Source organism: Parus major, chromosome 8, assembly GCF_001522545.3.
Source record: "Parus major isolate Abel chromosome 8, Parus_major1.1, whole genome shotgun sequence".
Classification (NCBI taxonomy): domain Eukaryota; kingdom Metazoa; phylum Chordata; class Aves; order Passeriformes; family Paridae; genus Parus; species Parus major.
Genome location: NC_031777.1, coordinates 10908348 through 10931622, shown reverse-complemented (window position 1 = coordinate 10931622; position 23275 = coordinate 10908348). Strand labels below are relative to the sequence as shown.

Below are 23275 nucleotides of genomic sequence, written 5' to 3'. Positions count from 1 at the left end.
TCTAAGATATCTAAGCAGGAATTTACCCCAGCCTGGATACTGCAAATGGAGAAAACCAAGCAACCCGCAGAGGAAACCAAAACACAGATTGACTGAGCCACTTCCCACAGCAGCTGCTGCTGCTTCGTTTACCATCAGCTCAAATTAAAGTCAGATATAGGTCCAAAAACCACACCTTAGATCATCACCCAAAATCAGGAGGGAATACCTAATCCATTGCATGTAAGCACCTGTGCATGGATACTGAATACAGAGTAATTTGACTTCATTCTAAATATCACTCTTCCTAAAAAATTACCTATATAATCTTGAAAATGTCAGGAAAATTAATGCATGACTGCCAGAGGTTTATGTCCAAAAAGGAGACAGAGTCCTTTTACTTTATTCAAATAAAGGGAGAAGCCATGGGGCATTCCTCTGGGGTCTCTCAAATTTTTGGAAGGAAGAACCTCATTTTTATCCTAATTTCCCAGCAGGATGTCCCTTCTCTCTTTCCCCATTTTCTGAGGTACTTGACCTCTCAGGTACAGACTTCCCAGAATGCCTGATACCCAAGATTCCCCTCTAGTGTATAACCCTCCCTTTTAATTTTTAATTCTTATGGAATTTATAGATTTTCCCCATTGTTTCTTTCATCTTTCATATCCAATTTCATTTATCCACAAACCTACAGTTTGTTTGTAAAGGCATTCATCAATCAGTAGCATCCTTCCCATTGTTTTTTATCTCTCAGTGCTAGTTTTATCTACCAGCAGACCCACAGCTTGTTTGTAAAGACAAATCTGTCATTCCCCTCAAAAAGATCTTGCACTATGCACAAGGTCAGAGTCTAAACAGGGAGCCCATAAGACAAGTGACAGACTTGTGCAGGGGCACTGCAGCCCCATCCTGGGAATTGAGAGTGCCCCAGAAACCTTGGAAAGCTGCAAAGATGCAGGAGATCCTCACCAGCCACAAACCTGCTTCTCACCAGGAAAAGATTAATGGTGTGCATGGATAAGGAAGGTGCTGCAGCAGCTCACTACAGAGAAAAGAGCACTCACAAGTGACAGAACAGTAATTTGATGTTGCAGGCAAGAGATTCCTCCCAGCCAGGGAGGCTCCTGAAGGAGCAGCCACAGCTGCAGTTATGAAAATGAGGAATGTTAACACAAAACAAAGAGTGAAAGCACAGCTAACAGCAGATGAAAGAAATGTTATATAGCTACCTAAAAGCAATATTTCCTCTTTCAAGGGCCAAATCAATCTAGTCTGTCTCAATCCACATGAAGTTACCCAACTCATATTTGAAGCTTCTCAGTGCTTTCAGTAACTATGCAATAAGAAAAACTAAAGCCACTTTTCCTTGCAAATATGTTTACAAAGGCATTCTACTGTTGTGTTTAGTATGCAACCTCAAAAACAAATTATTAGCAGTCTTGTATAGCATCAAAGGTCACCTTTATTAAAGAAAAGAGTAAAAAAATATAGTGAAAATATGATTACAAAATTTAAATGCACACCTATCAACAGCTGCCATTTATATTTATGTTATTGCCATCAACCCAAGCTCCCACAGAATAAAAAATATTAGAAACATGGTGAAAAATGTGACATTTCAAAGTAGCATATTTTGCTTTCCTACATTCTTTAAAGATTCTATAAATAACAAAAAAACCTCCTTAAGACACAACCCAACAATGTTTAGGTGAGCTAAATATTAAGGTCCCTCATCAGCTATTACATAATCATTATTATGAGTTTGTGACCCACTTCTTTAAAAGATTTTTATTTTACTTTATAAGGCCATATTTATTTTAATTTTAAAACCAGCAAAAAAGTCTCTATGCAGAAATCCTAACTTCTTATAAATGTGGATATTTAATCAGTTGTCACAACTTTTACTTAAATTAACATTTACACTTATTTACCTACCTCTCAGGCATTCTGCACTGGGGCCTTCATAGTAATTTCTCCACCTATTTATAAGCTCTGAGATAGGCATGCAGAAACTGAGGCTGAGAATACAAAAGGGAAAAAGGTATAAATTCTTTTACATGGTAACGTTTATTTTTATTTTTCTGAAGTGTTAGAAATATGTTAATTTTGATAGAATTACCTTAACAAACCCCTGTATTTGCTCTTCATGTTGTGTTCTCTTAGCCCTCCCTCATGCTATTTGTTCATACAGACATGAGCTACGGTGTTAAAAACCAGATTCACTTAATAAATTATAAAAAGTTTAATACAAACAAAAAGACCATTAGGAGACAAAGGAAATAAAGTAAAGGGTTAAAACAGCCGGGTGCCCTGGCGGGTTGCCAGGAACACACCTGGTATCTTGGGAACACTCTTTTTATCCCCTCCTGCTGTGAGGGTTTAATGCATATTCAAACTTCTTCAAGAAGTATTTAGCATGTCCCCACCCTGCTTCTGCCTATTTAGAACATGCTTTGTTTGATTTCTATTTCTGCTGTTCAGCACTATTTTTGCTGGTCATCATTATGTTTGCTGATGAGCATTATTTTGAGTTTGGTTTCCTTTCTTCTGCAAACGGTCAGTGTTGATAACAGTCTGGGCCCCTCATCCTTCCTTTGAGGGCAGCTGGGCTTCATATCTTCTGCTGATATCAGCTTGGGCTCTATTGTTCTTCTCCTGATAACAGCTTGGATAAACCCCAGTGTCTTTGCCCTTTGGGGTTTCCTTGCTTGTACTTAGGAGATTCCTTTAAGCTTAAAACTTGTTAGCAAGAAAAAAAGTACATACATAGCTAAAAATTATTTAACATATAATATTCATCTTAATACTTGCGAAAGCCAATATCACAATATAATTTATAACATACGGCAAAGCTGGGATCCTAAAAAAGGCATGCCACTGCCATCAGGCAGCTGATGTCTGAGCCTGCACCCTGGTGCCCCACCTGACATCCCTGCTCAAGGCCAGGGTGGGTGGGGAAGCAGCACTCCAGAGCTCTGCAGAAAAGCAGCGCTGTAGCACACATAGGGGTCAGCACAGGCTCGGGCTCACCAGCACTGCCAGACGAGGCACAAGCTGGGAGCTGGCCATCCCTGGGAGATCCTGGGCTCACAAGGGAGGCAGAGATGATCCAAGCCTCAATTACAGCCAGTAATGGGGGTGGGAAGACCAGTAGCACTCCTAGATGGGTCCTGCACAAGTGGCTCCAGAGAAAAGGCGCTGCAGTTGGGAGATTTCAGGCCTCTAAATACCTGCAGCTGAAAGGATATTACTCTTCCTTGTCCTAACTGAAAACTGGTTATCGCAATTTCAGATTTCTCACCAGGCAGCCTGCAGTAGGTGGTGCCTAGCTGCGCATTCTATTGATGGCTGTGGCTGGGGTGGCAGCTTCACAGTCAGATTTGTCCATCAGCCTTTCTGTGAGTGGTACTACTGGGGCACTTAGACAAACCCCCTGATGCCATGTTTTGTTTAGTCTGTCTGCACAGGAGCATAGCAATCAATTATCAGAAAGTTATGTACTCTGGATGAATAGTATATTAGAGAACACAGTCAAGCAATTACTGAAAACTAGAGAAGCAATAGATGTTGTTAAGTTATTAAATTAAATTTTCAAGAGAATGTCTATGTATTTAATTAGAATCTGACAAAAGTGCTTATGCAGGGAAGTTACAGCTTTACAAAATATCAATTAGTATTTTAGCAATAAATTGTTATCTTACTGTCTTGCTTTAGTAGTTTTGTTAAATGTCATTTAAGAGATTATCATCTTTGTAACTGGGATAACAGTGGCAGCTCATTTGGAGAAAGAGCAGACTATTTCTGCACCCCCATTTAAGAACCAGTCTTATCTTTAATAGTAGCATGCCTGCTGCTGCAACTGCAGTCACAACTTACCCTTTTTCAGACTGAATTCTTTAATTCATGAGCCTTTGCTCCACACAAACCGAGGCTGAAGACACTACTTAGACAAAATCAGCTGTCATGTTTGGATAGTTCTTGCTGCTACTTTGCTTACCAGTGTTCCTTGAATTCTCAGGATGAACAAATGACAGGACAGGTGTGTCTGAGATCTTGGATTATGCCCTGTGCCTTCATTAGAAAGTACAAACACACAAGATGGAAAGGTGAGGTGAAAACTCAGAAGAAAAGCTCTACCCACTTGAGCCTAACTCCTTAGTAATAATTTCCCTTCTAGAGCTTCCAGTATTCAGATTTACTTTTGCTTTGTGACCTTCACAGTATTCCAAATAATTTCTAGTTTCCCAAACAACCCAGTCATGCACATACAGTAACCTGAGTTTCAATCCAATTTGCACACATAGTAAGTGCAGCTGAGTATTCAGCTATTTTTTTCAGAAAAAAAAATGTGAAAGAAATAAGAAAATACAAACATTTTTGGCATGAATGGTTAAAACTCTCCTCAGTGAACTGTAACCAACATCAATTCTGTGATATAATTCCTTTGTTCTCCAATAACATAGAAAACGTAAAAGCACAGGGGTGAAAACAGACAATTTCAAACACATTTGAAGTCTTTGCAATCATGACCATTACCTTCCAAGATCCTTGAAAAATAAATATTCATGACACTAGTCAAGAATAAGTAGATCTCGGGAGGTGATTTTTTTAGCTACATCACTAATTCCAGGACAAAAAGGAAATAGACCTTAAAAATTAAGAGCAGCATAGAATAATTTAGCAGCACCTAAAGAGTGTTTGCTTTTTCTGTTATCAGCACCGTGTCTTTCTGCTATATCTTCATTTAACAACAGGATTGTGGAGGAGTAGGTTAGTTTTGCCTGAGGTGATGGGTGAGAAGGACTGAGAAAAGTATCAAGAACATCATTTCCGTGCTAACAAAGTCACAAGTTCGATTCTCTCGTCACTGCAGTTAGACTTGCAGTCTTGCACGATGCGAGAGAGGAGGTGGTGTCATTTACACTTTTGCAGAATGTTGCCTTCAAAATGGAAAAAGCTGGCAATCCTTTGACTGAAAAACAGACCCAGACTTGAGCACTGAATACAGAATAACACCACTACACTGTCTCATTAGCTTCCAACTGAGCAGCTTAGTCTGCAGACATGGTTAGCAGGCATGTTAATTACAAAGGGACAACACAATGAGTCTACCTCACTGAATATCCTGTACCAGGAGAAAAGTGCCTTAAGGATGGCAGTGAATTTCTTACAGGGCCCAGCAATCAAACAGCAATAGGCAAAACTAATGGCTTGGTAAAAAAAAATAAAAAAAGGTAAAAGAGAACCATAAGGAGTGATTAAGATCCACCTGTTAATTACAATGCTGAATTGATTTATCTGCTTTAAGTAGGTTGCCTATTAGTATCCCTATTTAATTTTTCTCACAGTATGAAAAAAAAGGAACAAGCTGGAAGAGTGCAAATTATTGTTTACAGGCCATTCCTTTGTTCTTGAGATAGTTTCTACCTTTTTAATTTTTTTTGCCCATGCAGCTTTGGACACCCCACTCTGGACTCTGTACCTTCCATCTAAATCTCTCTTACTCATCCTGTAAAGAGGAAGAATCCCTCAATCTGGCCGTTGTGCTTAGCAAGTTCTCCACAATCTTTGCATTTCTTTGCCTTAGCACCCACCCAGCATGCTGAGCACCAGATCAGCCTCAAGAGCTTTCAAGGTTTCCTCTGGTTTCATAAGCTGCTGGAGAAATCTGATAAATTGATTGAGCACACTGCTGGCTTGTCACAAGCTCAATGTCAAATGCCAGTGCTTCAGCTCATCTTAAGGTTACTGGACACAATCCTAAGGGACACCTGTCTAGCACCAACAGCCATGAACTGGAGCCCACTGTCAGTTTAGCTGTCCTGCACTCTGGGCTGCATCCTGCAGCTCCATTGTCCACACCTAAAGTCTGTGATCCTTCTCAGGGAGCATACAGTTCAGTGCTGTGAGCAAGTAGCCATCAATGAGCTTCAAAAATACTCCTTCCCTCTTAAAAAAAAAAGAAAAAAAGTAGCCTTTGATGATAATTTCTGGAGTGTAAAGTCCTGCATGCCCTTGATGATTCATACAGACCATTTGTATTCAGAAAGCCAGGTTTATGAAACTCCTGGAGTAGCTCACCTTGCACTGAGCAAAGTCAGTGAGAAGTGTGAGGGATTGACCTCCTGCTCTTTCATCGTCTTTGAGGCTCTGCCATCATGTGCTGCCCCATCACTCTGCACCGAAGGCCCTGCCAGGTGACCTTGTTGCCAAGGTAACCTCTTCTCTGACAACATGGTTTTCCTGCTAGGAGCTGGGTTATTGTCTCAGATGTTTGTATTTAAATAGAAGACCATCTATCTGCATTTAATGACCTTCTCTTATTAGGGCTTTGTTCTCATTTCATTTCAACACAGAAGTGAGCAGACACTGAAGAAGGTAAAAGGTTATGCATCCAAAATAAAGTCAGCAATTTAGCAGGGTTGGATACAGTTCATTGGGAAGAATGTATTAATTCTTTATGCATCAGAGACCTTCCCACTGTCAGAGGAGTGCTTTGCTAACTGGAAGGGAGCAATAAACTCTTTCCCATGATATGCTCTGCTGTAAACTGATGAAGTGACATGGAACTAATTACAGTATATAATGCTTCCTGTTCTCTCAGAGACAGAACATCTAAAGGAGTAACAGTCACTAATTAACAATTGTTTCAGGCTACTAGGTCTAAAAGAATCTAGAGCAATAAAAATTAAGGATCTACCAACATGTTCTATACCTATTAGCTTTCAGGTGTCCATAACAACATCTTCCTTTCTTTCCTACTCTGCCACCTCCCATCCTACATTACAGAAACTACTCTCAGACGATTATAATCATCCCAAAAGGTCCAGGCAGGACTTTGCTCCAGGTTTAGTCCCAGCACCACACCAGTGAAGGGAGACAGCAACCCCAGGGAAATGCAACAAACTGCCTACTCAAGAGATCTTTTTCTGTGTGTTGAAAATACAAGGCTGGAAGACAAATTTTAACATTAGACTTGAAAGTTTCAAATGCTAAACTTTGGTAGGATCAGGCTTTAATCATTAGAAAATAAATGCATAAAGTTCCAGGACATTTTTCACCTGGAGGAAAGCACCATGCCTGAACAAAAAGAAAGGTAACTGCCACAATGAAGAAAGTAAATTGTTTTCATGGACCACCATGCAAAGAAAAGGAAATATTTCACTGTTACAAGAGACTTAGTTTGGATAACAAAGCAAAAGAATTGTGATCTTAATAAGCAGGTCAGTAGCCAGGCACATTATTTAGAGGGGCTAAAGCTTCCACAGGCTGTGAGGCATTAGGTATCCATTAGATATAACTGACATGCTGCAGAGGGATATCTTCAGAGCAGTTTCTGTGTCCATCAATTTTATCATAATTTGTTCTTGATTTTTTTTTTTCCCCCTCTAAAACATTTCTCATTTGAATGTGTACACTGAGTGCTTATTTCATATGGGTGAACCTAACTGAAGCCCAGTAATTGGATGGGCAAGCAGTCTGCTGGTGATTTGTTGTTCTGGGAATCAATGTTTTGTAAAACAGAAGGTGTAAGTGTATGCTGAATAAAACTCCATGCATACTCTTAAAAGCAATCCCCAAAAGTGTTTGCTACAATACCACATTTGCCATATAAAAACATGCGTGTGCAAAGAGAATGAAGTGGCAGTAAACCCTACAGCAGTAAAGAAATCAAAATGACTTTAGTAAATTTAATAACTTCTGGGTATCAACAACTGAAAACCTAACAAACAGTGCCACTTAAGCTGACTGTTGAGGCACTTTTTGTACTGATATTTAAAAATGCTTATAGTTTATTGGTATTTGGTCAGTTGTCACCTGCTGAGAAGAAAGCATACGGGCAGTCCTAAACCATGCTATATTGACCTTTTCAAAATTTTCAAATTCTGGTTGTTGTTGGCCATTCCTTTTGTTTCCTCTCTCTGAACCTTAATATTCTTTGAGCAACAGAGAAATGGAATGGTTGCCTTCTCCAAACAAACACAATGTTGTAAAGGTTAAAGTAGTTTATGAGATTGCTGCTGCTGTTCTGCTGTCATTTGCAAACTATACTGGAAGCCATGACTGGAAGGTGCTGCTCAGACGAGAACAGGGAGAGGAAATAAGGAATGACAGAATTTCTATTCTTTGTTGTAATAATGAGTTTTACAAACTTTTCAAGTCTCTCTCAGCAATATCTTAGTAGAAGAGGGAGCTCGCAAGTTGTCCAGATGATGCTAATGCAGGACTTGACTGCTTAGTTTCCAATTCTTTTTTAATAGTGCTCTGTGTTCAGCTAAACACCAATTCATGAAAGTTTAATACATAACATTAGCATAATTTCATAAACTGATTGTTGCTGTGCAGTCCTACTGGCATATATTTTGATGTCATACTGCATCAGGACCTGAGCATCCTCACAGTAGATTTCTCACACAGATGTTCATAACTTTTCTTTGGTCACAATACTGGGACAGAGGGGATTAGTTCCCACTGAAAGCTTGAAATTAAAAGTTGGAAACATGTCAAAACATTGCATTTCTTACTTGGCAGTGTTACATATTCCTACTAAGTATGTTACCACTGTCAAGATAAACTAACCACTTCTAATAACATTAAAAGTACTCATTGACACAAAATGTGTCAACTGCTGTCCTTAGAAATTGCTCACAGTATTTTTTTTCTTTCTACAAAAATTAAAAACAAATGGCATAACAGCTTTTATTTTCCAGTCTGAATGAAAAATAACTATAAAAATTTAAAAATACATATGAAGGCAGGGAAGGGTGACCTTTGAAGTATGGACTAGTTATTCCACATACCTTTGGAAATGCTGCAAGAGTTAGTCATAACTACTAAGCTTCACTCAGTGCAGGTCAGGAATAACTTTCCTCAGTATGTTGTCACATGTCTTTTGCACTTTGTTACTCAGAACCTTGCAACAGAAAATACATCCTTTAAATAGATCCAGGAACATGCTGGTACTTCAGCAGTGTTTTTTCAGTCAAATAGTCCAAACTGCAGTCTCATAACAGGACTTGAAGCAAGCTCCTTGCCAATATGCATATTAAAAAGTCTCATTACCAATACAGATAAATTATTTTAAAAAACGCCCTAGCATCAGCTAATCCTCTGATGCTATGCTCTCCTTTCCCACATCACCCAGGGTTAAAGGTTTGACAGTCTCAGCTGTCCCTAAGCAGAGCTGGGGGAACATTTCCCATGTGGGAACTTGACACATTTTCCTATTCCACTCTGCTTCCTGGGACCCTGCTCAGGACGATACAAGCCTGCACTAATGGCAAAAGTCCTGTCCTTTACACCTTTTAGTCCTATCAACAAGTGATAAAGGGAAAAGTCCTATTTAATGGATGAAACTGCATCTTTCCTTCTTCTCCATGGATGTTCCCTTGGTAGGTATTTATTGACTAAGCCAGAGAAAGACTGTTTTCAATTGTTACTTTTACGCAGGTACATAAACTCTACCTTTAATATAAATATTTAATTAGGCATAATGTAAAGCTCTAATAATGCACTATTTACCACCAAAATTTAAGTTGGAACCAGCAGAAATCTTTTGAGAAAATAAATACCCAAGTGCTATAATTTTGCTCAGTGTTCTAAAATCCTGCCTTGATTGAATGCATCCTGAGGGTGAATACATTGAACCAAAAATAGCAATTAAAAGGGACTTTCAGGTTTGCTTTGTATAATTAAAACTGAAGACATTTGCAGCTAACTTGAAACCTACTACTCCCTGCTCCACATAGTTTTTGCAAAGTACCTCCATGACTCTCTAAAACAGCTGGAAAGCTGATGAGCCTTGAAACTGCTACCATATTTTTCCCTTTATATCTCTCTATCTAAGAAATATACATAAATTAAGAAAGATTCTGCTGTAGTTCTTGACAAACAGAGGACAACTAGAACAAGAAGCAACATAGGGATTCCCTCACATGTTCAAGCTCATTACAGAGGTTGGCTCCTAAAGCTCTTTCCTGCAGTTTTTTTTCAAATTTTGTCTCTTTCAGTTTCTGAGCTCCACTGGACTAATTCTGAGTTGTTTCAAGTTAAACTGTCAGAGAGCACTTCCTGGAATTCAAGGTGACTGGAAACACAACATGCCCAGTCTAGAGAAGGTGTTGCTGCAGTAAATATCCTCTGTTAGAGTTTGTGTTAGCTTCTCCTGCCAGCTGCACTCCTGATAGCAGCGTAATCACAACAGCTTCCACCAGAGTAAGAGTCCAGATATGTTTTAAGGGTCCTGCATTCTGTGGAGAACTCCCAGTGCTGTGACTAACATATTATCAATTTATTTAAACTAAATCTGACATATATATAAAGGAATTGCAATCACTCTTATCAGCTTAAGGCAGGAATACCCTGAAAGATTTTTTTCAGGATTCCAGCTGGTTGCATGCATTGAGAGTATTTATTACTGCTCACAGCTAATAAGACTTGCATAACTGCCCCTGAGGGACTTGGAATCATTGCTATCATCTGGAGGCTCAGACACCAGCAAACTCATTCAAGAAAGTCATGTTTCTGCAGCACACAGAGCATGTTTAAAAGCCAAAATATGTTATACAGTCAGAAGCATAATAGGATACACATGCTGAGCATTAATAATCCTTACAGAAATTTATTACCAACTTCTAATTTGAATGCCAAATGTTTGATTAGAACATTTAGTAAAACTGTTACCTATTTCCAGAAACTAAATAAGAGTGGAAAACTGCCTACCATTTATTCTGCAACAGTCTTGATATCAGATTCACATACCAAAATCTCATGGCCCCATGTAGTTGGAAAGGACGCTCTGGAGGTCATCTGGTCAAATCACCCTGCCCAGAGTCACCTAGAGCAGGTTATCCATAGCTCTGTCTGGGGGCTTTGGAGTATCTGCATGGATGGAGAGACTGCACACTCTTCTGGGCAGCCTGCTCAAATGTCAGTCACCCTCACCAGTGAAAAAAAGTGCTTCCAAATGTTCAGATGGAACAAGATGTTTTATTTTGTGCCCATTTCCCCTAATCCTGTCACCAGGCACCACTTTGCATTTGCACCCTCCTGTCAGGTATTTGTATAGATTGATAAGATCCCCCTGAGCCTTCTCTCCTTTAGGGTCCATAGTGTCAGCTCTTATCAGCCCTCCTTACATGTGAGGCACTCCAGCAGTCCCTTCATCATCTTTCTGACCCTTCACTGGGCTCTCCAGTATGTCCAGTATCATTCTCTTGTACTAGAAAGCCCAGAACTGGACAGAGTGCTGCAGGTGTGGCCTCACCAATGCTGGATAGGGGAAAAGGATCTCCTTTCCCAGCCTGCTGGCAACCCTTTGCATAATGTAGCCCAGGACAGCACTCACCTTTGCATCAAGTGCATGCCACAGACTCACGTTCAGTTGGTGCCTTTGCCAGGTCCTTTTATGCCGAGCTGCTCTCCAGTGTCACTGATCCCAGCCCATACCGGGGCATGGAATTGTTCCTTCCCAGCTGCAGCACTCTGCACTTTCTTTTCAAACTCCACCAGGTTCCTGTTGGCCCATTTCCCCAGCCTGCACACATGCATTCATGCCAGGCTCTAAATCTCTTCCTCCCTTTTCTTTAGATGCCGCTTCTCATTCTTAGAGAAAGCCATGGGATTACTAATGAAGAAAGACTGACATGCACTGTCCAAACTAAAATAGAAAGAAAATATAAACAGTAACAAACACAAATACCAGGAGGTCTGCCACTCACTGGGGAGAAGGAACACAGTCACTGCAAAGCTTTGCAAATCAAAGGAATATGAAGCATATACTGAAGTGCAGACAGTTAATCAGAAACACTTGTTTGTTTTCTGCTCATTTGTTTTCAGATGACAAGCCCAACATAGAAATCTCATCTTCACAAAACTGGTTTGCATAATTTACTCATACATGAACTGAACAAGTTTCCCACTGCAGTAGCCCCATGTTGGGCCACATTTTTCCACCAAGACAGAGCTCTGGCCAAGCTGCATTTGTAAATAGGTGTTGAACATCTCAGAAGGAATGCATGAGAGGAGCTTTGAGTATTGTTTATTTTGTAATTTTTTAGTGCAGAAGCTCACTTGAAATTTTATGCCAATAGTTAAAAATGTGCACACCTTTAAGTGTTTCAGTAGATAGGAAAAGAATAGCTTGAGTCTTTCTTTAAATATGCTTATTATTATACAATAAGTATCTGTTTCACAGCAGCATATATAAAGTACCTAAAAACAGACATGAATTAAAAAGCTAAAGTGGCACTTCTTTGTTATTATCCTTAGTATTTGTCACCCTGTCTTTCATCCTTTTGTATTCTGATAATCCAAATCTTTAAATCCTTCAAGAACTCATTTGGGGTTTGGGGTTATGAAAGATTTAGTTCAAAATGCCAAAATTCCTTCCACAAATCTATGCCTTCATGACAGTACATAAAAAATATTTTAAAAACATGTATATTATTATAAAAAGTTTTAATGAATAAGGAAGTGTTCAGTATTGCACAAACATGTTTCACAATAAATCCTGTTAGGACGATGTAGAACCGATACCTTCTGATAACTTTTAGATTTCAATGCAAGACATTTGAGAAAATTTAAACTACAACAAGTTTATTTCACAATAAAAAAGTAAAAATATAGTAACATGGAAGAACCATCTCTTTAGAAACTAGAAAATTATTTGATCATGAATTAGGTGAAAGAATGCAGTTAAACTATTGGTTGCTGCACTAAAAGACTAGATACATGCAAAGAGTGAACACTGTGAGTAGTTTATTTCCTCAGCATTCTTCTATAGAGAGGAGTTTCTAAAGTTCATCAAAAGCTTAAAAGGTAAAAGTGTAAAAAAAGGGTAAAAGTGAACAACTTTCAGATGGTGCTGTAATCCATAGTGTTTAGTAAGAGAAGACCTTACACAGGTACGGGTGTTATGCAAAGACAAGTTCATACCTTCCCTCTCCCAGGCCATCCCAGCTGGCCATGTCCAATGGCCTAAGGAAGAATCTCAACCATATAAAGGCTGTTCTCACAGATTTTCTTCTGGAACCCAGGCACAGCCAGGCAGGCACCTGCACACCTCTTCCAGCCCCCAGGGCTATGCCACAGCAGCCCTAAAAAGCCAGAGGCACACGGCCACTGGGCACAGGAAACAAGTCCCAGCCAGCTCCAGCCAACACAAACCCCGGGCAGCTCCTGGGGCCTTGAACCACAGGACTGCTGTGTGCAGCCTTCTATGGTAAGTGGGAAAACGCTCAAAAACACCCAAATATTGTACAGACCATACAGCACACTGACTGGCAACATGTCTGCAGCCTCAGGTACTGAGCTAGCAAGTGGTTTCTCCAGCCTTATTATTCTTGGCTGCTTCTTAGACCTCAGCAGCAGCAACTCCAAGGGGCCTTCCATTACAAAGATGAAAAATAATCAAGAAACAATTATCAAAGTACAGTGTCTACTGCACACACAGAAAAAGGTTCTATGGTATCAAAAGTCTAATTTATCAATGCTTTCAAATGAGAAAGCCTAAAAATTATAAAGATCTGCAGGGAATCCAGGCCAGGAACTAGAGATAATTTCAGCCCCTGAATGGACACTGCAGAGGACAGGGAGTGTCTGGGAAGGTTTATGTCCAGTTATATGGGAATGAGCTTCCAAGACACCTGCCAACAACTCAGCCAGCTTGCTCAAAGGCATATAGGTCAGTTCACCAGTGCTATCTGGGTACTTAGACTTCTTCTGTGAACCTAAAAATGCTGCATAACATTGCAAACTATGGCATCCTGGTCTCTGTGCCCCCAGCACAGCTTTAACAGTGCTGTGGAGAATTCCTGTGAGCCCACTTGTGTTTCAATGCAGCTGCTGAGCCCCAAACCCAGCCCTTAGTTTTGGTTTTGTAAGCAGTCATTCTGCAAGATAAACATTTTACAAGTTATCTGCAAAGAACTGTGGGAATACTTCAAGGCTTTAAAATTAAAATTAGTACAAAGGATTGTGTTTGGTTTTTTTAGTAAAAATAATAAAAAGATAATGGCAAAATGACAACAGCATTATCAGCATGTAAAAATAATTCTGCTACTGACTAAAATTCAAAGAGGTCAAAGAAGAATAGAGAATAAGGGCAAAGAATAAACCTGATTCCTATCTGGATAAAACAAAGTATTACTTAGCACAGCTGGAAGTAGACTTTGATGTAAGATTACAAAAAGTACAATAAGATGTTGAAGCTTTCAAAGTTATTCTGTGGTTAACAGTAATAGGGGGTGAAATGAGAACCATTTACATGGGTTTCTATCCCATTGCAGACCAGGCACTAGCAACTCATTATCTGCTTGAACAGTTATACTTAACTAAACCAATGCAATCTCATATTCTTAGTGACAAAGTAATCCTAAACTTATATTATTCACCTCATTTTCTTCCACCCCAACATATCATAAATCCACACAAACCTTTGTGGCAAAACAAGAAAATCCAAAAAATCTCCAGAAGACCAAACAAAAGAAAAATTATGCTACAACATAGCAAAAGTCAAGGAGAGCATGATGATGCAACATCACCCTGGAACAGATAGGACACCTCCACTATATTGAACTCTTGTGCAAAGCAACTGTACCAGCAGGGAAATGTCTCTGTTTCTTCTGACTGCCCTGAGGCACAGCACAGCACAATTACCATTTCACTTCTGGCACTGCACTGGGGAAGCAAACACCTCCCTGTTGCACAAACCCTGATCGTGCTCTCCAGGTTTTCTACAGGTTTATTACGTAAGTAAGAGCTGTGCACCTCTTCACAACCCTGGTCTTTGTTTCTAAAGCTCAATAACTGGACCAAGCTAAACATGATGAAAAGCCCAGCCACAAGCCCAAATGAGCTGTGGGCTGTAGCCAATGCACTAGCCTCTTACTTGGAGTTGAAATTGAGGTAGAGCTTTACTAACTGCTGAAATATCACATTTTATCTAAGTGACATCTTCCAACACTCTTTTTCTAAGCTTCACTACATATCTTTAAGTCCTGAAGATGGCAAATGACAAATCAAAGAGGACATGTCACAAAGAATATATCAGAAAATGGTAAAAAAGAAAAAAATATCAAAAATTGCATCTTACCAAGCACAGTGAATGCATGAGTCCAGAGCCTTGATCCAGATTAACTTCATGTCTCATTTTGTGCATAATGTCTTTAACTAGTAGCTTTCCAGGAGTGAAGACATCTTCAGTTTGTACCATTGAAGAGAATTCAAGGTATTCACACGCTAAATACAAACTGTATTCTGCAACATGAACTCATTTTCATATCAACAGCAATACAAGTATGTTTGCATCAGTAGGAAAGCTTAACATGTGAGTCAATGTTCACATGCACACCCAGCCAGCCTCAGCAGGTGCCAGGTGACTTGTCCTGGCATTAATTGTTTATTAGTTGTCACCTTGTCTGTCAGATTGTCAGAGATATTTCATCCCCAATTCCATTATACTGAAGCTTATAGCTCCTAATATGCTGATATTACTAGAATGTGACTTGGAACAGAGTAAGGTATAGCATCCTGTAACATCTAATCAGCCATCCTGGACCTCCCCCTACAAGATTAATTTATTTTCTTTAATGCCAACAGGGGAAAATATTCAAACTCCAAACCATCACAGTGTCTGCAGATTATCATGATCATAGGCATAACTATCAGCCTGATTTTCCCAAACTACCCAATTATACTCCCCATGATCCTGGAAATTAAAGTCACTTGCCCTATCATCTTTATTTCCAGAAGGCTCTTTTATTAACAATTATTTTAGGCCCTTTTATTAATAACAGCTTGCAGCTGCTCACAACACTGTCTCCCAGAAAATCAAGTCCTGCTTCCTTTGTCAGTATGACTTAAGAAACAAAATTTCCAGGTCCTACAAACTCCGTTCCTTTTTCCAATTTTAAGTTTATAGTTCTGTCACAGTAAAGGAAAATTATATTCCAAAAGCACTAATAAGACATTTTCCCAAGGGATTGCCTATCAAATTTCAGTTTTCCAGAGACATATTTATTCTCTCCTGCATTATTGCTGTTACAGAATAAGTCTCTCAGGAATATTTAAATTCAAAGAGAGATTTCAATAAGCAAAACACAACTTTAAAAAAACATTTACTGACATGTATTTAAAGGAAGAAATATGGGAGAGAACACAGCTACAGAGCCCCCCTAAAACCCTCTGAGGAGCTGAGACATAACCAACAAGCATTAGAGAAGAACAGGATTAGCAGAACTCCTGACTGAATTCAGCTGTGAAGAGGCCAGGTTGCAGAACACTTATTGGGACTGAAGGTCTGAAAGGCAAGGAAGGAGAAGCACCACTTGTGATGGGAAACTAACAGAAGCTACAACAGAAAAGTTACAGAGAAGGTGTAGAAGGCACTTCAGGGGCCGTATCACAGCATATGATGTACACACAATGGATTCCTGACTGCTTTTTCCTCTCCCTGCTTCCATCAGCTACAACATATGTCTGCCACTCTGTCAAGTGTCATGTGATGCCTTTTAACTTACACCCACCGTCAGCACTCCCTACTGCCATCTCCTTTCTGCCAGCACAGCAATATGGTTTGATCATTCTCTTGGAACCCATTAATGCCACCTTCTCATTTCCCAGAGTATTTCTATGGGATGACAGTGAGGTGTTCCTTCCCTTCAATGCCTGTGTGCACTTGCTGTGGTCTTCTCAAAGCTGCTTCTTGCACTGCAAACCAGACGCCAAATTCAAGGACTGCATGCCACATGTTAGCACAACAGAGCAGAGAAATAACCAAGCCTAAGCATTAATTGTGTTCATTTGACTCAGACTGAATCCCAACAGATTTTCAGCCAAGATAAAATTTTTGATAAGAAAGACTGAAAATAGTTAAGCCAGTTTTCCAAAGCACACTTACACTGGACAGTTTGTAACTGAAAAACCTCTATGTGAATTTACGAGGTTAATAATATTCAGCTAATTAAGCAATCGGATTAGCTAAGAATGATGAGCTTTACAGCTCTCAGAAGATCAAACTGTCAAAGCTGACAGTGCCATATTGCACCCAGATACAGCAGGATGTAAAATATAGTGAATTAAAATAGAAACGTGCACTATACAGAACTATTCTAGGACAGCAGGGAGATTACAAACTAACTAGCAAGTACCGGAATTAGAGCTGCCTGTGTATCTGGAAAACAAGGAAACATACTTGGAACAACTGTAAAAAGAAGCTGATCACAAACTGCTAGGCCAGTTTCCAGGGCAAGGATACAGAGTCACTGCAATCACAAATGCAGGCTTAGAAGTCTGGTGGTGCTCATGTTCTACAGCTTTCACCTGACAGCCTTTGGACCACTGACCTCAAAGGGAACAATGTAAAGCTGTATTTAGGAAACCAGCCCACTTGCAGAAGAACTCAGTTTGCAGAGTTGTATTCTCACTGAGTAAAAAGATTACATGGATTCCAGAAGCAATTACTAACACTAACACTTCCAAAGAGGGGAAAACCCACCTGAAATACAGTTGAACACAAAAAAAGACATTCTAATCAAGGTGTCATCATGCAAACTTTTGCTGTCTTTCCAAAACCAAGGAAAAAAAGAATCAACATATAAAAGGTCTCCATCAGCTGCCATTGTGGGGTTATTGAAGCTTTTAAACATGATGTTGTAGGAAATGCATCATACATTTAGAAAGGCAGGAAAGAGGAAGCAGGTAGAGGAGGGCACTGATAACTAAACCAGCTATTAGCTGGATTATCTGACAGGTATTTGTTCTTACCCAGCTGGGTGTTATTTAGTCCTGACTCAGTGAGCCTGAAATGCTTTATAAACACCTCAGGGAGTCAAGATCCCCGCTGTTAAAATGACAGTGACTCAGTAAATGGGTTCCTTATGTACATGCCAGCATACTCTGCCTTTGCCTGCATGATTACATTTTAACTCTTTCAAAAAAAACCAAAAAAAAACCCATTAAAAAAAGACAAAAAAAAAAAAAAAGAACATAAAAGAATCATCTACAAGTCTTGAAAATATTTCTTAAACCAGACCATTTTTTTGTAGGACTGTCAGGTTTAAAAACTTTTATGTTTACACCTGTACAATAAGCAAAAGACCTGAATAATCCAAGTGACCAAAAGCACTCATTGCTAATTAAGTTATCTAGTTTCACTGGTGGCCTGAAGGCATGCTGCAATCTTTCACAGTACCAAAAATACCCAAAACACACCATAACCAACAAAAGGAAGGACAATGGCTGAATATTATAACAAGGAATATACGTCTGATCTACATTGGGATTTTTTTCAGTTAGATTCAGTCTTCACATGCTGAATTCACAGGAGGAAGGAGAGCTAATGATAGACAGAAATAATATCTGCTTATAATATAATTTCAGCTATAAAAGAAAGTTACATTTTTTCAAGGGAACATTACATTACCCTCCCTAATAATAGATGGGTTCACAATTATCACTTTACCTCCAGACCATGTCAAAGTAAACCCAAACCAAGAATATTGGGCTCTTCTGCATTATGGTGGATTTAGGTTTAACACTGTTGCTGAGTCCACAAGTAATTATTCCTCTGTAATATATTTCTCATACAATTCAAAATTATATTTTTAGATACATGCCTACCACATGAAACTCATATCAGCAAACTTATCAATTGGATGCACATGAAGTAGGTGTTGGGGAATGTGATTAAGAGACCTCTGCTTTTTCTGATGGATACTGAGACACAGAGACACAGCTGGCAACAAAGAAAAGAGTAAATGGCAGCTTGGCCATTTGGTTTGTTACCTCCCTTTGCACACTTTCAACATCCCAGCTAACCCATGAAAAGCCAAAGTTGGTATCACCTTTAATTTTCATACCTGTCATCTTTCAGGGGAGAGAAGAGGAAAAAATAAACATCTCAAATATTGTCAGCAAAGATACTACAAATATAAGCAAGAGTACATGCTATTGGTTTGATTTAAAGCACAAACTGGGAGAAAACACCTGACAAAACACCAGAGTTAAGTGGATCACTGGGTAACAGCAAAGTGGGCAGGAGATTGGAGCCAGTGCCTGTTTAAGATGTGAATAACAAGTATTTTAAGAAAAAAAATATCACATTGTGGTTATAATTAAGTAGATTTTTAAAAATTTACCCATTCAAAAGAAATTACGTGTAACCAAAATTGTTCTGTCTGCCAAAAGAATCTTCATGTGCATGTTGGTCTGTAAAGCCAAGACAGACATTGGAGCTACTTAATTTCTAAACAGGGCATCTATTTTTAATTCTCTGCAAATTACTATCAAGCAGGATATCTGGGAAAGAATGTGGTTTTCATTTTGAAAGTGAGCCTCAGCAAACACATATGTAAAACTGACAGTTAGCTGATGACTTTCTTGACTCTGGTAATTACTAGATTTGAATCCAAGTCAGACTTTGCAGTGACATATAAAGCTGTGAGAAAATGCTAGCAGGGAAAAACTTAGATAATCTACACAAGTCTGCAGCAAGCTATTTGTAAGAGTCAGCTGCAAGAGATAAACAGTGCTGCATAGACTGTATTGAAACAGTGAAACAAAGGATCTTGAAAAAAGTGAGTATCCTTAAAAATGAAACCTTTTTTTTTGTATTCTTCAAAAGATTTCTATGCACAAAAGTCAAGTAACAAAGTGCTACAATGCTTGTCCATGTAAGGAGATGAGAAAATTTAGAGACCTTTTTGAGACCTGGTTCTTAAAGATCAGAACAATGGAAACAATCCATATTCTTACAATATTTCAAGGAATATTAGAACAAAATATAAAAGGAGTTCTTATTTTTGTGCATCAGAGTAGCTAAGTGCATTTAAGTAACAGACTCCTTAAACAACCAAGAAACATGGGTGAAATTCCCCTTGATTTGTGCCAGTACAGATTAGTAGGAGTTCCAGTGCAGGCAGTGGTGACAAACTGATGTATTGGCAGTTCTATCAGTCTTTGGCCAATACCTTTGTGCAATTACAGTCTACAACAGGACACTGTGGCGGTCTACTTATACATTCTTGATACTCCTGAATTAAAGACAGAGTAATCCATCCCAGTTATGTAGCTTAAGTCTAAAATTCTACTTGCTTTACATCCTTAAGTATTATTATAACCTTGAATTGTCTAATATAGTTCAATTGATTAGGACAGGGCAACATGATCTATAATACTTCTGTACTATTCACCTCTGGTGTGGGTAATCATTTTTTGCTGTAAAAAATTGACTGGCTAACCACTGACTGAGACAGAGTGACATGATCTTTGACCTAAAATAAAGAACCCTCAAACCTGAAAAAATGCCAATAATACAGCACATAACTGCAGCAAAATATCACCAGATGATACAGAACTCTGTAACAGTGATTTTTTTCATTATTTATTACAATCTCAACTTTGTTACACATTTATTTACACCATAAACTAAATCATTCTTTGTAAAACACTTCTAAAGGCTCAAACTGTCTCTTCTAAGAGTCTACACAGATTATGCCTGTAGTGACACTGGGTTAGTGACGTTACCATGTTCACTGACTTCTGATTGTCACCTAACTATAAATGAGCCCAAGTATCTCGCTTTACAGAAAAGATATATTGTCTTTGAAGATATATTGTAGAATTTCCAGCACAAATAATAAGAAAATATGATAAAAGAAAATTCCAAGGACATTAAAATATAACTTTGAAGTTATAACATTTTACTTTTATAAACCTGGTATTCTTTCCCAGTATAAAATATGGTGTTTCTTTTGTGATTGCAGAACTGAAAAGCTACAGCAATTACTTGTGGGAATAGAACTGGTGGGGGCTGACAATGAATCGGATTTGGACACTGAGGTTGTCCCCACACCATGCATGGCTTGTGTTCCTTTGTTATTTTATGCATGATTAAAGTTCTTTATTTTCAGGAAACCCAGTAGTATCTTTCCCTATTTTTATTTTGCCACAGAACCCCTGGCCAAACTGGTCTCAGTGTCGTGGAGCCAAATGCAACAATTACTCACCGAAAAAAGGAAATCCAGCCATTAGAATTCTCCTGCAAGAGCCTCAGACAGACCCCTGAAGTGACACAGCTTTACTCTGCAGAAAAGACAAGAATAGTTAGCCAAGCAGAAGGTTAAAGATTAAAAATAGACACTTTTGGCTTGGTTCCACACAAACATTTTACTTTCTTACTTGCCACTTATTCTCATTTCATATCCACTGAGAGGAGAATAATCACCCCTAGTGCATTTAAAAATCAGAAAATATTGACAGTGAAAAACACTTCTTTCATTCTCAAACTAGTCCTCAGCTTAAAAGGTAAATGAGTTTTGCCAATCATCTATTTTCACATCATGTTGAAAGCATGGGACATTTGTTTAGATAAGTGGAACCTTATCTAGTGCATTGTATCTCTAAAATGCTAACACTTTTAGGGATAAGGAAACTAAGTAATATACGAGACCTTGAGTTTTTCGGGTATATTCACGCTATCTTGGTGCCAAAGACACTTCTAAATTGAAATGCTGAGTAAGCAATTTCTGATCATGTGCTGATTTAACTTTGTCTTAAGGATGGGACTTTGAGATGTTGATTGCAGCACAAATTATGAAAAGCTGATGAAAAAGTGATAGCTAAAACAATGCATGAGGTATGGGATGTGTGAAGCATTGATGAAGGAAGGTCATGAGGAAAGACTATTATTGTTTCCAACACAAAGGTTTTCTTTGATGTTAGTGTCTTCACCTAATTCCAAAGACAAATGAAAAAAAGTAATCTGCATACCCCCAGTGCAGGATAATTGGTAACACTGCTCACTGACCAAAGAGCAATTACTCAGAGAAACAGTGTTGTTTCCACTGGCAATTAGAATTCTGTCTGATCTTTCTGTGCTGGACCAGTTTGTCACCTGTCCCTAAACAACCATTTTCAAATGTATTCCCATCCCAGAAAGTGGCATCAGGACTGTCCTAGGACATAACTCCCTCCAAGCTTCTTGTAGCTCTCAGCCCTGCTCTTGCCTTTTAGAAGGTCTTGATTTTAATTTCTTACTCAGTGTAATTCCTTGTAAATATGCTAAACATAAGCACTGAACCACTAAAATTACTGTACGAAGTAATTTTTAAATCTCAAAATTGTTTCGACAAAATTGTTCACATCCTAATTCCAACAATGACCCTGTGACAAAGTTAGATCACTCTGATGTTTTAGAATTGCCTACCAAACACACAACACTGAGACTCCTGGTTTCCAATAAATACTTATTTGTATTTATTTTAAACATGTCCTTACTTTCCAGAGCCACTGTCTTCCCAGCAGCGATGCCTTCCTTCTTCCTCACATTGAACAAGAGAACCACAGCATCACTAAGGGTAGAAAAGACCTCTAAGGCCATCTGAAAATCCCACCTGAAATACAGTGTCCAGCTATGGAGCCCCCAGCACAAAGGCCAGAAGAAGCCACGGAGATACACAGATGCTGGAACACCTCTCCTAAGAAGACAAGCTGAGAGAAATGGAGCTGTTTAGTCTGGAGTAAAAAAGGCCTCTCAAGGACTCCTAGGAGAAGCTTATAGCACCTTTCAGGGACTAAACAGAACTGACAAGAGACCTGGAAAGGGGTTTTTACAAGGACATGTAGTGGTAGGACAAGAGGAAATAACCTCAAACTGAGAGAAGATAAGTCTAGATGAGACATTAGGAAGAAATTCTTTACTGTGAGGGTGGTGAGGCACTGGCACAGGTTGCTCAGAGAAGTTGTGGATGTTCCACGCCTTAAGTGTTCAAGGCCAGGATGGATGGGACCCAGAACAGCCTGATGTAGTGGGAGATGTCCCTGACCATCACAGGGCAGGTTGGAACGGGATGACCTCAAGGTCCCTTCCAACCCAAACCATTCTATGATTCTATGGGTATGAATATTGGGGTATTTAGAGAAATAGCATGCAGTTTATAGGCCAAGAAAGCTGAGGTTTTTTTAAGCACTAGGCAAATACTTTAAAGTACACTCTTCACAAAAAAGACATCAGCTCTCAAACTGAGATAACAGATTTTTGCTAAATTCCACACTAGCACTAAGGTTTTTCTTTCAAAAATTAAGTAAATTTTGATTGAATCATAATTTTTATCACTTAAATAACAGACCAGCTTCTGTGGCATTCTTATCATTAAAAAATCCTAGATGTGCCCCATTTGCACATTTTTTTAACAGAACTCAAGCTGGGAGAGGAATTTGGGAGAAGTAAAGCACAAGCATAACTTTACTTTTGCATTACTTAAGTGCATAGGCAATATTTCTAATGCTGCACTAC

General features: G+C 39.0%; 1 long non-coding RNA gene across 1 annotated transcript; it reads right to left on the bottom strand.

Annotated features, from left to right (window-relative positions):
* Window positions 1–1919: 1919 nt before the first annotated feature.
* On the bottom strand, window positions 1920–21063 carry LOC107207864. The gene is made up of 3 exons (XR_004498565.1): window positions 20988–21063; window positions 3977–4050; window positions 1920–1997 (listed from the first exon to the last, which is right to left on the bottom strand). It is a non-coding gene; the product is annotated as an uncharacterized LOC107207864 (long non-coding RNA).
* Between the last annotated feature and the right edge of the window lie 2212 nt (window positions 21064–23275).